The sequence below is a fragment of the Tenrec ecaudatus genome, chromosome 16, assembly GCF_050624435.1.
Source record: "Tenrec ecaudatus isolate mTenEca1 chromosome 16, mTenEca1.hap1, whole genome shotgun sequence".
NCBI lineage: Eukaryota > Metazoa > Chordata > Mammalia > Afrosoricida > Tenrecidae > Tenrec > Tenrec ecaudatus.
This window is the reverse complement of record NC_134545.1, coordinates 60,884,028-60,897,030: the sequence shown is the minus strand read 5'-3', so window position 1 is coordinate 60,897,030 and position 13,003 is coordinate 60,884,028.

The following is a 13,003-nucleotide window of genomic DNA, read 5'->3' as shown; positions in this document are numbered from 1 at the left end:
TGTTATAAGATCTGTAATGGCCCCCAATAAAATGCTATATTAAAAATAAACAAAAAAGAACAGAGAACCAAGACATTGTTAAGATCTGCCAATATCTTCCAGCCAAAGATCATTAGAAACTTATCTGTAACTGAACAGACGGGGTTTATTACTTTTGACGAAAGAAAATATACATCACAGGAACCCATGGGGTATCTCAGTAAGAAGGGCATAGGTAGAAGCAGAGAATAGTCAGAAAGGATCTGAACTTGTGCTAGGTGACATCTGGGGACTACACAAAAAGGTAGTGCTTTAGATCGAAAGCTTCCAGGAAGTAGGTTTAATTCTATGATTCTAACAAATCTTATTTCAATAGGAGCACATTTGGTCATGTTAGTAGTATGGACGATGCTTGTGTTGTGTCTGTGCTCATAACCGATGACAGATTGACTTTATTTCTGTACTGATCCATGATGCTCACAGAGGCACCTACACTGAAGTCAATGCTCTGAAAAATTATTTAGGTTCACTAGGCAAATAGAGTGCCAGCCAACTTTGTATGTTTGCTGGCTGTTTCCCTCATCATCAAGCCTCATAGGATGAGTGGGCATCTTGGGAGTTTTTGAGTGTGGTTGTTTTCACTTTTCAAATTTCGGTTTAGTCTATGCTTTGTTTTCTCTGGATCTGAAAATGAGAATTTTAGGTTGCTACTCTTTAATAGGCACCTAATCCTTTTTTAAAAGACTAAAAGTTTTGAGAAATGTCTTGGAACATCCATTCCAATAGCTCAAAAAACAAAATTTAATGTAATTAAAAAAACTACTCTTGTAACAGCCATCTCAGACCCATTCACTCAGTCTTTCTTTTATATCCTTGGAGATGAGTACAAGGATGGAACAGGAGCCACATCCTAAGAATGACTTGTTTTTAGATTAGAGTTTATGTGTACGTTCAAGCTCAAAATCCATTCATATATCTAATGCTTATATATGAGGGGATACTCTCTCCAAACTGAATTTTTTTTCAAAGCTACGTATTTAATTTTTTTAATAAAACAAACTTATCACATTCAAAGTACTCTCTATTACACTTAATACGTTTGTCAAATTTTCTATTCAATTCCTGGAAACATTTCAAATTCATCAGTTTGGATGGCCGACAGCACCTCCCTTGTTTTTTTTTCTTCACCTCTTACAAGTCATCCAATTTGCTATCCTTTCATGTCCCTCTGCATTCATGGAAACAAAAAGAAGTCACACAGAGTGAGGTCAGGTTAGTAGGGAATGTGTGGCAAGAGAGGCATGCTGTTTTCTGCCCAAAAACTGTCACACTGAGATGGCTGTGTTGAGCAGGTGCATTGTTTGGGTGGCAAAACCAGTCCCCTGTCTGCCACAAATCAGGCTTTTTCTTTATGGCACACTGTTCTGCAATCTTTTCAGAACCTCTAAATAGAACGTTTAATTAACACTCTGACCAAATGCACTACAAGTCAACATTTTTGTCTGGTTGGGAAAGTGACCGATGTCCAGAACAAGATTTGTCATAAATCGACATTTCACCTCTTTTGAAATGAGAAAACCACTTATACATTAGAGTTTTCCTCACAGTGCTGTCCTTTTAAGCTGAGTTCAACATCACAGTACTTTCTGCAGCATTTTTCCCGAGAAGGAAACAAAATTCACAGTCGAACGCTGTTCTCTTAAATCAACCATCACTAAAAACGAGGTTCAAGCAAAATTGTTTTCTGAAACTATTCATTGTGACCAGAGAGCACCTTCCCATGAGATGCCACTGGGTGCACTACCTCAGAGTGAGTTGTTTGATGCTCGCCGAGTGGCAAAAATGCATATTATGAAAGCTCCACTCTGCTGAGCTTTTTCTGGTTTTGGGGGGGTATACCCTTGTGTTAGTCTGGGTTGACTAGAAAAACAAATCCACAGACACTCATATGTGTATAAGAAAGAGATTTATATACAGGAGCAATTGAATATTGAAAAAAAAAAAAAGCACCCCAGACCAGTGGATTTTATTACTCCCTGTGTCATTTTGCAATGAGATTTTTCTGTTTCATTTTCTTCTTTTGACTACTTTTGTTGTTGTTTATTTTTCCTTTTCATCCTTTGTTTGGTTTTCCTTATAGGAAATCCAATAAACCTATAGAGCTAGCAATTAGATCAATAGTATTGGGGGTAATAATAGAAGTAAGAGGGAAAGGAGATACTAATAGAAATGGATGCAAGACTGAAGAAAATGTTCCCAAAGTGATCGTAACAATGATTTAACAATTCTTTTCATATATTTAAACCATTGATTTATATATGTGAATTACATATCAATGAAATGGTTAAAAATAAATTTAAAAGTTATGAGATTTCATTGAGAAGTAAGGCACTGTACAAATTCATAATCATTAGGCCAACTTTGGATTCGTATTACCTCTGTGTCAGCCAGCCTGTACCTCCCGATGTCTCTTCTTTATCATCCTGCTTCCTGTTCATCAGCTTCCATAAATTAGGAGAAACCTGACATGAACCAGATTGGATTTACCTATTTTCCCAACTGTGTAAGCCATTTCTTCACATAAATCTCTTTCTATATACAAAAACATGCAAGTGTCACTGGTTTTGCGTCTCTAAAGAACCCAACCTGACACAGCACTCAAACCTGTAAGCAAGTAAAATCAAATTATTCTACAAAATCATTTACCAAGTAAACTCAGGATATAGTGGAGAGTTGCAGAAGTGACAGCTGGCATTCTCAATGCATTGAGTTCACTAAGTTTGAGGTCTAAAAGCCCAAGTAAATGGTTGATTTTCCTGTGTGAATACAAGTAAATATTACCAGAGTGCACAGAGATGCTAAAATGTGCAGCACCAATATCTCTAACTTTGAAGTAAGTAGATTCAAGTGGGACATTAGAAAGTAATAAATGAGGATTGTGGACCACCAGGAATCTAGAAACACAACGAAGTTTCAGAGAGTATTTCTGCCAAAAGCCAGTATGTGTTTCAGTCTGAGTTTGAAGAGGCTCAGTGAGAGCATGCCAGTAGCAAAAATCATCCACCTCTTTATTTTGTTTTCCTAATTCCTTAGAGGATTTGTGCAAATCTAATACAACCTATCCATTTTCATTACATCTATCAGACATTTTCCACTTAGGTTAGAAAATCTCTTCCCAGTGTATGATTAGTGGTGTTTGGGCTACTGAGCAAAAAAGGTGCAAATCCTTAATAAATCCAAGAGAAATATGCACTGATTGAGAGTGATACAAAAATCTATATTTGATTACTGTTCCCCACTTCTTTAGAGGTCCCTGTACTCCAGGGAAGAGGCTTTTAAAAAGTTGATTTAATAGCATATGAAATGGTTCCTATGTCTATTTGAAATTTGTAAAATTCTCCACTGCCAATGAGGGTTTAATGCCCCATAGGAAAAAGCCTTTGGGTGTACCTCAGCAGTCCTTCATTCAGAGTTAGATTGAGATGGCTCAAGTGGTAAAGGCCCTGCTTATTTTTTTAATTTAAAACTATTTTTTCCAATGCCTGGATCATTTTCAATCATTTTTAATTTCAAAGATGTTAGTTGCAACTTTAGAAGGATCTAATTTAAAAGTTCTTCTCTCTCAGTCTATTATAGCTGTTATTAATTGCAACATCATTAATTTGTTTGGTCTGTCTCTTTAGCTCCTGGATTTGAGCTAGTTTATGGACTAGAACCATTAATTCGATGTGGGTGCTATTCTAAACCCTTCTTCCATGTAGTTTAATGATGAATGCTTAAAAAAAAAGGCTTCGTTAAACATGCTCTGTGATTATGTAGACTCATTTTTTCCTTGTTTCCCCCAATACAAACCACTTGTTTTTAAGTGCTTTTATTGGAGGGTCTTACATCTCTTATCACAATAGATACATTTTGTCAATGCATCAAGAACATTTGCACATATGCCGCCATCATCATTTTCAAAGCATTCTCTTCCCACTTAAGCCCTGAGATCAGCTCCCCATTTCTTCTCCCTCCTTCCCCTGCCACCCTCCTTCACAAACACTTTGTAAGTTATAGATTATTTTTTCCATAACTTACATTGTCCTGTCGTCCCTCACCCACTTTTCCATTATTCATCCCCCTGGAGGGGTTCTAGGTTGATCGATTTCCCCTTTCTGCCCCCACCCTCCTCTAATCCTCTACTCTCCTTGTTGGCCCTGAGAGATTTATCTATCCTGGATTCTCTGTGTTTCAGGCTCTTATCTGTAGCAGTGTGCATGCTCTGGTCTAATCCGATTTGTAAGGTAGAATTGAGGTCATGATAGTGGGGTGAAGGAAGCACCAAGAGCTAGAGGAAAGTAGTGTGTTTCTTCAGTGCTATGGTGTACCCTGACTGGTCATCTCTTTCCTGTGACCCCTCTGTGAGGAACTGTCCAATTGTCTACAGATGGGCATTGGGTCTCCACTCCATGCCCCCCCCAATTCACCTTGGGTATGGTTTTATTCTGGGTCTCAGATGCCTGATACTTAATCCCATAGACACCTCATGATCACACAGGCTGATGTGCTTCTTCCATGTGGGCTTGTTGCTTCTGAGCTAGATGTCTGCTTATTTATCTTCAAGTCTTTAAGAACCCAGATGCTATATCTTTTGATAGCCAGGCAACATCACCTTTCTTCACCACATTTGCTTATGCACTCATTTTGTCTTCAGCGATCATGTCAGGAAGGTGAGCATCACAGAATGCTGGATTGCTAGAACAGTGTTCTGTGTTAAGGGAATACTTGAGTTGAGGCCCTATGTCCATCTGCAACTTTAATTCTTAACATATAGATATGAGTACATAGTTCCATTCCCCTCTCATTATATATATATATATATTTACATATGTGCATACCTATATTTAGGCCTCTATAAATGTCCTTTGCCTCCTGGTTCTTTCCTCTATTTCCTTTTTCACTTCCCTCTTGTTCCACCATCATGTTCATCCTTCATTCGGGTTTAGTAATTCCTCGCTGCTACGTTGCCTTTGAACGAGCCCCACTAGGCATCCCACGACCCTCTTTCCATTGATTTTAGTTCACTTGTTGTCCCTTTTCCCGGGGTTGGTCCTCTCACCCCCCCCCCTCCTTTGTCCCACCTCCCCTTCTCCCTTATCCCCCTGGAACCATTGGTCCCATTCTTTTTATCACTGAATTATTTATCCGGCCTGTATTATCTAGATAGACATCCAGATACATTAATAAGTGCAAAAACCAGGCAAAGCCAAATAAAACAACAAGGGAAGTCAAAACCAACAAAACAATAACAACAGCAGAAAGAACAAAATAACAATAACAAAAAGAAAGCCATTGACGAAAATGGGAACGCCTATAAATAGTTCAAGGTCTATTTGTGGGCCTTACAAGTATTTTCCAGACCACTCTGATGGGGTGCCACACTCTGTCTCCCAAGTCTATTTTTGGTTCCCCAGGGTTTTCATCACTCTGCTCCCCCTGCTGCTCTGCTACATGCCCTCAGTGCCTCACCCCAGCGTGATGGGGCCAGACTGTGCACTATTCCCACATTGTGTCTCCAGTGCTGTCCCCCACAGTGCCATGGTTCAGTAAGAGATACCCTGTCACGTTGTGGGGCCAGCCCTACAGTTCTCCTTGTGCGTTGTCTGCTCCGAGTAGGAACATCATCCTTGGGGCTTGGTGGGCCAGGATGTTCTCTCCTCCTTCTCCATCCCTTTGTGCTTCTCCCGTGGGCTCTAGTCTGGCATGCCCCTCTCCCCAAGCTGTAGCCCCAATACTGTCCTCCGAAGTGCATTCTTCTGGGGGTAGGGAGTCCATATAGTCAGGATTGGGGTCGGCCCCACAGACTTCTCTATTGTTTCCCTGGTACATGCCGGTATGTTGTATTCATGTCTTGGTGTATCAGGTTGGAGCCTGGTCTTGCTCTCCCTCTGTGAAGATATAAAGAATGCCCTCCACTTAGGTGGATTAGTGCCCGCCCCGCCCCTACCCATGTCTTTTTTTTTCTTTTTTCTCCTTCTTCCCCACTCCTATTTACTTGGCTGCCATATGTATCCCTGCATTGGGTTTGGCCCCTGCAGTTGTTGCTGGACCTCACCCCAGGGATGTATGTATACAGTAGCTTTTCTCCTATGCCCCGTTTTTTTTCTTTTTCTTTAAGCTTACTTCATTGGGCTCATGGTGTACTTGTCCTTTTGTGCTTGACTTACTTCAATTAGCATGATTTCCTCCAGTTCTTCCCGTGTGGCAATGTGCTTCATGCGTTCATCACTGCATTTTAGGGATGTGTAGTACTCCATTGTATGTATGTACCAGTTTTTTAATCCATTCATCTGTTGATGGAAATTTGGGTTGTTCCCAACTCCTCGCAATTGTGAACTGTGCCGTGATGAACATTGGAGCACAGATGTCTGGCCATGGTTTGTTTCTTGCCTCTTCTGGGTACATGCCCCAGTAGGGGGATTGCTGGGTTGCATGGTAGCTCAATCGCCATCTATTTTAGGTATCGCCAAATTGATTTCCATATTGGTTGTACATACCTACAGGTCTACCAGCTGTGGATGACAGTACCTATCTCCCTACAGCCCCTCCAAGAGTTGGTGCTTTCTGAGTTTTTGAATTGGGCTAGCTTTGAGGGTGTTACATGGTATCTCATAGTTGTTTTAATTTGCATTTCATTTATGGCTAATGATCGGGACTATTTTCTCATTTGTTTATTTGCCATTTGGATGTCTGCCGTTGTGAAACTTTTGTTCAGGTCTTTTGCCCACTTCCTTAGTGGGCAGTTAGAGTTTTTCTTATTGTAGGCTTGCAAAGTTTTATCGATTTTAGTAACAAGGCCTTTGTCTGATGTGTCATTGCTAAAGATGTTTTCCCAGTCTGTGGCCTCTCTTATTACTCTCTTGGTGAATTATTTCAATGTCCAGAGGTGATATATTTTCAGTATATCCCATTTATCAATTTGTAACTCCTCTGTATTTGTATCCTTCTCTATTTCCAATAGCCTATGTGTTCCCTGTGCCAGAGTTCTCGGGTTTGTCCAAACTCCCCCATTAATGGCCCTAATTGTTTGGGGTTTTGCCTCAAGGTCTGTGATCCACCTTGAGTTTATTCTTGGGCATGGAGAGAGGTAAGGGTTTTGCTTCATTTTTCTGCAGGGAGATATCCATTTTTTCCAGCACCACTTATTAAAGAGGGCATTTGCTTCCCATTTGATATTTTGAGGCCCTTGTCAAAATTCAGTTGCCTGTATGCTGATGTGTTTATTTCTGAGTCTTCAGTTCTTTTCCATTGGTCTGAATATCTGTTGTCGTATCAGTACCACACTGTTTTGACCACTGTGGTCATGTAATGCAAGGTAAAGTCGGGTAGAGCATGTCTTCCCACTTTGTCCTTCTTCTTGGGGAGTTTTATGCGAATTCTGGGCTTCTTCCCTCTCCATCTGAAGTTTGTAATAAGTTTTTCCAATTCTTTGAAGAAGGATGATGGTATTCATACCAGGATAGCATTAAACTTACATAGTGACACCTTTACTATATTGAGTCTTCCAATCCACGGGCATGAGATATCCTTCCATCTGTTGAGGTCACTCTTGATTTCTTGTAACAGTGCTTTAGAGTTTTCCTCATACAATTCTTTTGTTTTTCAGTCAAGTATATCCCTAGATATTTCAATTTGTGCTTGGCTGTTGTAAAGGGTCCTACCTTTTTAATTGCCTCCTCTGTGATCTTGTCTGATGTGTATAGCAGTCTGATAGACTTCTGTTTGTTGATCTTGTATCCTGCCACCCTGCCGTATTTTTCTATTGCTTCCAACACTACACTTGTGGGAGGAGTTTCATGGATTTTTGATAAATAAAATCATATAGTCTGTGAATAATGATAGTTCCACCTCTTCCTTCCCAAGATGAATACCTTTGATGTCTTTTCTCTGTCTTATGTTGTTAGCTAAGACCTCCAGTATGGTGTTAAATAGGAGTGGGGACAAAGAGCATCCTTATCTGGGCCCCCTTTTCAGTGAAATTGTTTTGTCTTTTCTCCAGTGATTACCACATTGGCTGTTGGTTTTTGACATCTAGCTTGTATAATATTGAGGAATTTTGATTCATAGTTTTCTTATTTGCAACTCTATACCTTAATCCACTGGTTCTCAACCTGTGGGTACCAACCCCTTTGGGAGTTGAATGACTCTTTCACAGGGGTCACCCAATTCATAACAATAGCAAAATTACAGTTATGAAATAGCAGTGAAAATAATTTTATGACTGGCGTTCACCACAACATGAGGAATTGTATTAAAGGGCCATGACATTAGGATGGTTGAGAACCACTGCCATAATCCAACTAACAGCAACAACCTTAACTCAATCAATTCTCAAGCAAAAGCTACTGTTATAGGATTAAAAACTAAGCTTGTAATTGTGCTATTTTATTGTAGCAGTGTTGCTCTAGTTTTAAAGGTTAATTGCCAAGTACATGTTCCCTGTAATTTTATTGTTGTTTTAGGTACCATTGAGTAGGTTGACCTCCTAATGATCCTATGTACAACAGAACCAGACACTGCCTGCACCCCCTGCACCAGCCTCACAATTGCTAGCAACAATTGTCATCATTGTTACAACTGAGATCATTGTTACAGTCAGTGTGTCACTTCATTTCATCAAAGGTCTTTCTCTTTTTTTCCTGACCTTCTACTCTGCCAGCATGATGTACTTCCTCTGGGTCTAGACTCTCCCATTGCAAGTTCAAAGTATATAGTGTATGAGACAAAGTCTCTCCAGCCTCGCTTCTAAGATCATTTTATAATTAGATGTTTGCAACATTGTAGTTTGGCCAGACTAATTTTATGAGGGAAATCTTCCAGTACACTATTTTAAAGTATTAAGGAAATGGCTCTAATTTGTCAAATCAGGATTGCTCCAATTATTGTAGAATCAACTGTTGGAAATTGTTCAGATATTCCAATTTATCTTTTCCACTCATAATTGGATCTTTCTTGACCTGCTTAGCAAATTATTCAATTGATATAAATCTGACCTTACTGGCTGACAAGTGTCAATTAATATTTGAAATTCTCTAGTGAATTTTTATGGGTTTTCATGATCATTGAGGGATTATTTTCCAACTTCATGAATCTGGTTTAGAACACGGAGGAAAGATCAGTAGTGGGGGCGGGGGGGGGGGGATCATCGTTTTCCTCAGGGTGGCTTATTTTAAGAAGTATCTCACAAAAATTTTTATTTTGCTTACTTCTTGTTACCAGGACAGAAGTGAGCAAACACGCTGGTAAAGGAGAAGAAAGAAATGGGAGATTGGAGCCTTGGTTATAGCAGATGGAGCTGCCAATAACATCAAAATATAGGTTATGTGGAACTTGTTCCCAATTAATCCTTGTTCTGTTTAGCTACTTGAGAGACTGTATCTGATCCTGACAGTAGGGAATCTTTCTCTCTTGATTTCTGTGAGTAGCTTCAAAATACCCATTAAAATATGCATCCCACTGAATTCGTTTTATCTGTGAACTTCTGTTCTACTTTACTGTGTGTGTGTGTGTGTGTGTAATTTAGACAAATCTAAAGATCCCCAAAGTAGCTACATATGTTCTAAACTATCTTCAGCAATGTTATACCAAGTGCTTAGAAATCAGGGCCATAATGCTGACTCTTATTGGCAGGCATTGTCAAGTGAAACATTTCTTTCAGATTAAGTTTACCCACTCAAGAAAGAAAACTCGAACACACTAGGGGAAAATAAAGTAGAGTAAAAAGGCATGTGGGGCACTGTGATTGTTTGTTTGTTATCCCTGAATCACACACAAAGAAAAAACCGAGAGGAGTGCTCTGGAATTTGGACAGTGTTTTGCTTGGCACATGAAGACTGACACACAAGATTTTCTATGTAGATGGCAGCCTAACCCCCTGGCCTGTCTTGTGACCACCTTATCCTATCACAGATGTCTTTAATGCTCATGAAAACCACCAGTGACTGCCCCAGCAGGGGTTTTTTAAATAATTTTATTGGGGGCTCGTGCAATTCTTATCACTATCCATACACACATCCATGTATCAAGCACATATGTAAATTTGTTGCCATCATATTTCTCAAAACATTTGCCTTCTATTTTAACCCTTAATATTGGCTGCTCATTTTCCCCCTCCCTCCCCACTCCCCCCTCTCTCATGAACCCTTCATAATTCATAAATTATTATTATTTTGTCATATGTTACACTGTCTGACATCTCACCCCGCCCTCTTCTCTGCTGTCCATCCCCCAGGGAGGAGGCTATACATAGATTCTTCTAATCAGTTCCCCCTTTCTACCCCACATTTTCTCCACCCTCCAGGCATCACTACTCTCACCATTGGTTCTGAAGGAGTCATCTGTCCTGGATTCCCTGTGTTTTCAGTTGCTATCTGTACCAATGTACATCCTCTGGTCTAGCCAGATTTGTAAGATAGAATTGGGATCATGATAGTGAGAGGGGGAAGCATTTTAAAAACTAGAGGAAAGTTATATATTTCATCGTTGCTACCTTGCACCCTGACTGGCTCATCCCCTCCCCATGACCCTTATGTAAGGGGGTGTCCAGTTGCCTACTGATGGGCTTTGAGTCTCCACTCTGCACTCACCCACATTTACAATGATATGATTTTTTTTGTTCCTTGATGCTTGATACCTGATCCCTTCGACAGCTCGTGGTCACACAGGCTGGGGTGCTTCTTCCATATGGGACCCCAGCAGTTTTTACTGGTTAATCCATACCTACATTTTGTCACCTAGAGTTCCCCAGAGCTTTCTCAAATTAGAATTACTCTGTAGCTCCCAAGACCTCAAGATTTATAGAAAACCTCCAGCCAGATAGATCATGCACCATTCCTAGGACCAATCCAAGAGACCACAAACCCAGTGGGGCGGGGTGGGCGGGGGCAGGAAAGTGAAAGCAAAGTAAACCTCCACAAACCTCAGAGAACTATATGCCAAGAGGAGACTCACCTGTGGGGACTCATTTTGGTTATCAGGAGGGATTGAAAAGCCTGCTCCCTCCCTAGCTAGGTTTTTGTCGTGCTTGCAAGAAAGTATTCACTGGAGAGTAGAGAGAGGGCAAACAGCTTGCGTGGAGCGAATGAGAGTCTAGTTCAGGGTTATGTCCATCAGCATTGTGCAGACCCGCACGGCAGTTACCCGAGAGCCTGGTGCCATGCTGCCACTCTCTCTACCACCTGATGGAAGATCTTCACTATTGGCTGCTTTTCGGAGTGCATGTCCCCTTTCCCATTCTCTTTTACCGATGTTGCCTATGTATCCATTGTCCATGCTGTGTCATTGTTGGTCTGGGCCTGGATTTGGCTGTGCCATTCCTGCTCTCATAGTCCCCCCACTTTGTTCTCTCCCTCACTTTGCCAATAATTACTTCCCTTTTGAAAACCAGTGTTATGACCTGACGTAGTTAGTTTATTGTGTCAAGCTGACCGATAAACACATGTGGGGTGAATTAAGGGATAAATTGCTCGGTGAGCCTCGCCTTCTAATTCTCAGGTCTCTTGCTTTCTGATGGTTGGACCAGGGTGTAGCTGCCTTAGAAAGTTCCCTGCGTCAGCTGGCAAGGCTCATTTCCTGCAATACCTCCCGAGGAGAAGCCACATGGACCTACCTCAATGCAGCCCTGGATGCTGGAGCAGCTGTGTGGAGACCCTACCAGTGCTGAGATGCTTACAGATTCACTGATTTGGCTTTCCTCCTGCAGTCGGCATCATAGTGTGTGTTTTGTGAGATGGAGGAGGACTTTGGGGCTGGTGTCAGACATATGGGTTAATGTTGGACTTGTGGGTGTGGGCAGCACTGGGTTGGGATGTTGTCTTGATGTGCACTTAACCTTTATATAAAACTCTCTCTTATACATGAGTTTCTGTGGATTTGTTTCTCTAAAATACCTAGACTAACATGACCTTTGCTTTATTTCTGGATCACCTTAATTATAAAGCTGTCCTTAAATTTTCTTTTCAATAATTTCAAGTAGTGTCTAGAAGGTGACATACTTGTCAGATTAGTCTTGTCATAACTAGTGTCAGTACCATAATGGAATATTATGTTTATCATGCTCAGCTTAGGTCTGAGAGTCCAAACTCATAGCTATTAGTTGAGTAGTTTTCATTGTACATTGAGTGGCCAAGTCAGAATACTCGTGAAGCACCATCAGTTACATCTGCTACCAATTGTACACTTCCACATTGTAAAACTATTTATAGTGCCAGGGTACATAGGACATAGAGCATAGCAACAATTGATAGAAGGCCTTTTAATGTCACAGTTGTTCCTCCTCTGGTCCATACCATCCATTCTCCCCCATAATTAGTTATATTCTTCAACTGTCCTTGAGCAAAGGGATGATTGAGTAGGAACCAGCAAAAGTGTATCTAGTAATTATATGTACGTGCAGTCCTGAAGTAAGGCAAACACCAATGCACACACTCTGCTGCCCCTGAAAATAACTTATTCACTTGCGTATTATCTAATCCCAAACATCACAGAGCAAAAAATAAATATACAAATAAACATTTTCCCTTTTGGGGGCACATTTTTAATGTCACTTTGAACCAGAAAGCTCTCAGCTATAACTCTTAACTATGGTAAACTTGCGACTGAAATAGACAATAATGTCAATAGTACTTATTGAATCTTCAGTTAATTCAACATCATGGAAAAGAAACCTGAAATTACAGGGGAGAATCTGGAACTAGACTCCCTTTTTCAATCTTGACTCCACCTCAGAAGTGATGGGAAAAGTGACACATTACCCAATCTGTTTGTGTTTGCACTTCTCCTTTGTAAAATATCGTTGATAGTACCTTCAAGTTTATTGTAGGATTAGATCAGACCCTATTTCAAAAGTGCTTAGATACATGCCTGGGATATAGCAGGCACTCAATATTTGTTGGCTAAATAAATGAAGACGTGAGTGGGGTTTGAATAAACAATACCCCATCACAGAAATGTGGTATTCCCCAGCTGGTACCATCTCTGAGTC